The sequence below is a fragment of the Euprymna scolopes genome, chromosome 45 (assembly GCF_053919585.1).
Source record: "Euprymna scolopes isolate OS-2025 chromosome 45, ASM5391958v1, whole genome shotgun sequence".
NCBI lineage: Eukaryota > Metazoa > Mollusca > Cephalopoda > Sepiida > Sepiolidae > Euprymna > Euprymna scolopes.
The window spans coordinates 63,447,159-63,450,705 of NC_136526.1; the positions used below are offsets into that span (position 1 = coordinate 63,447,159).

General features: G+C 35.7%; 1 non-coding gene across 1 annotated transcript; it reads left to right on the forward strand.

Annotated features, from left to right (window-relative positions):
* The first annotated feature begins 1,653 nt into the window (after positions 1–1,653).
* Positions 1,654–1,726, forward strand: Trnar-acg (transfer RNA arginine (anticodon ACG)). Its single transcript has one exon. It is a non-coding gene; the product is annotated as a tRNA-Arg (tRNA).
* Positions 1,727–3,547: the final 1,821 nt, after the last annotated feature.

Genomic DNA, 3,547 nt, shown 5'->3' on the forward strand with positions numbered 1-3,547 from the left:
TCAAGACTAAACTAGTTTCCTTCAATAATTACAAGAAACCTTCTCTACCACCAATAGCAATGGCCAACTTCATCTGAGAGTACATCTTTCAAACTCCTTGGCGTAACGTTCATAGGAAACATGAGTTGGAACAATTACATTGAAAGCATTGGCAGGGCAGCTGCAAAGAAAGTAGGCTCTCTCTATAGAAAATTACAAACACCCGAAAGTATCCTGTACCTCTATAAGGCCACCAATAGCCCATGTATATAGTATTGTTGTCACATTTGGCCTGGTGAAACCGCTACTTGTTTCTCACTTCTTGACAGGGTTCAAAAGAGAGTCACCAACCTGATAAGTCCTGAAATGTTATCTAGGCTCGACAAACAGCTAAATCACACCTCGACAAACAGCTAAATCCCACCCCTTCAAAGTAGAGATCCCAAGATGCAAGAGAGCCTTCTACTCCAGTAGTTTCTTCCCCATAACAGCTAGACTTTGAAATTCCCTTCCAAGTCTCTGCTTCCCCGACTGTACTGGCATGAAGAAGTTCAAGTGTAACGTGAACCGACATCTTGCTGCCCAACTTCCTACACAGTCCCCCGAAGCTTATGCCCCTGATAGTAGTCCCCTAGTAAAAGATGCAATGTGCCTTGTTTGGGGTGAAAATGCAATATATATATATATTTGCTCCTATATATATATATATATATATATATATATATATATATATATATATATATATATATATATATATATATAACTACTTCATTTACTCACATAAAATTAATATACGCAAGTATAAATTCATGCGTAAACTTTAAGTATTTACTTCAAAACTGCTCAATACATAGTTAGAGTTAGTTAGTAAGTTATAAAATATATATGGCGATTAAGCTACACTGAATATTCCGTGTTTCATCCACTCTTGGACTCTTCAGGCTTATTCGCCACAATTCTTGAAAACTGGCACTACAGAAGCAGTTTTTCAGCAGACACGAAAGCATGATTCATTAAGGCATTTGTTGTAAAGTTTGGAGAGAACTAGAGCTATTTCGCCAGGATGAGATCAGTTCCACATGCTTTTGCAGTGTCAATCTTTCTTATGATAGCATGCACATGAGAAGGGGTGATTTTCAGATCATCTAGTGTGGCGTCTGTCCGCAAAGGAAAGTCAGGGATAGGGTAGTTAGCAGGGTCCAGTGTGAAGTTGGAGGCAAACTGACTGGCAAGCATGTTATCCTTCTCAGTTACAGAGCAAACAACCTCATGATTGTTGGATAGGGGGGGGGGGATTGTTGATTGCCCATTATTTACTACACTGTTGTAGATTTTCCAGAAGGATATATATATATATATATATATATATATATATATATATATATATATATATATATATATATATATATATATATACCATTAATAAATTTCTAAATGTTTATTTATGTGTGTGTGTATATATACCAATAAAACTTTCAAGCGGATGCACCGAATTGAAAAATTCTGTTTTCCCTGAAATGTGTGATTCCCTAGATTGTCCTAATCTCACAAAAAGCCCAAAATAAGTGTTTTGGGGGCCGTTTTGTGCAATTGTCGAAAAAGTTACGTTCCGAAGTCAACGGAATTTAGCACCGTCTGTATACAGTCGCAGTAACATACTTTGGCATACAGACAGGGCTTGTGGCGCAATGGATAACGCGTCTGACTACGGATCAGAAGATTCCAGGTTCGAATCCTGGCAAGTTCGTAATAATTTTAATCATTTTATCCAACGTTTACTCATTATCCTTACCCTTAGGGTATTTTTGTTTTTTCAGTTATTTTGTTTTGTGCATATGGAAATTCCCCATACTCCGGTAATTCTTGGCCTGAAGACGTACTCCCCCAACGTGGGTGATTACAGAAACATGTATGCACATATGTACATGATTAATGTTTGTATAAATAAAATTAATATACTTTCTCTGTTCACTCATTGAGCACTATTTTGGTAGACACATGTTGTTTCATTGGATGTACTTCTAGGAAACTAAACTCTACTGGCTATATATATATATATATATATATATATATATATATATATATAACTTACTTATTGTAACGGACCTCGTACGTCAGAATCGGCGCAGCCGCTAGTATATATATATATATCATGATTGCAACGTCTTGTCAGACGAGTGACACTCCCTCAGAGACTTGAAGTACATGAGCCCAAAAATGACTTCCATCAACACATGACCATTTTAATAGATAAATGCCTGAGGGAGTATCTATACACAGATAATGTTATAGAGTCTTAGCTTCGTACGACACCTAAGTCTCTCTCTCTCTCTCTCTCGGTTCAAAATGTTGAGATCCAGCAACAAACAAGAGCAAGATAGCCAGCAACAAGTTAAACTGCAGACCAGCTTAATGCGGGTACTGGTCTCCCGCTTTATGGTTTTTTAAATAAGAGATTTGCTTCTCCTAGAAAAAGGTTGCTCTCACCACGGCTTACGGGAGCCCTCTCCACCCCAACACACACATACATACACACAAACACACACGGTGCTAGTTGGCCGTTGACCCTGAAAAAGGGTTCATTCGCCCTTTGGAAGGTCATGTCTATGCTACTGGTACCATGTAACCCAGTACTACCTGCCTCATGTTCAGGTCACCAGCGACTAAACTGGTTCCCCCCCCAGACTTGTTTGGTGAGGAGGGTGGCTAGTCTCCCTGAAGGATTAGTATATGTATATATATATATATATATATATATACATATATATATATATATATATATATATATATATATATATATATATATATATATATATAGTAATTTATAAAATATATATGGCGATTAAGCTACACTGAATATTCGGCGTTTCATCCACTATAGGATTCGTCATCCTATAGTGGATGAAACGTCGAATATTCAGTGTAGCTTAATCGCCATATATATTTTATAAATTACTAACTAGCTCTACCTACGTATTGAGCAGTTTTGAAGTAAATACTTAAAGTTTACGCATAAATCTATACTTTCGTATATTAATTTATGTGAGTAAATGAAGTAGCTATATATATATATATATATATATATATATATATATATATATATATATATATATATAGGAGCAAATAGTTAATAAAACATGTTAAAAAACACTTTGAAAAAGAGTTAAAAACATATTTAATCTGAAAAGGAAACACTTAATAAGTGGATAGTCCTCAATCCGCGGAGTTTCGAAGAAATACTTGCCTTCTCATCAGAAGGTAGGAATTAGCAAAATGCGGGATCGGATTTTGCATACAAAAGTATTTGATGAAACTGCAAGTAAGTCAAAGATCTTACTTGATAACAAAAAGTGAAGCAGAGGGAATATGGTGAAGAAAAAGATGATTTCACGTGAATAGATAGTCTGGTTAAAGGTAAAGTATCCAATGACGGTAAAATCCAAAAATGTAAATCCAAGAAAGTTGGTTAAATTTCCATTCGCACAAGTAAAAATCCTAGGAAATCGCGTAATTGTAAGATGGTCCAAAATAATCCAAAAGGCCCAATTCTGTGGAATAATTCACAAAT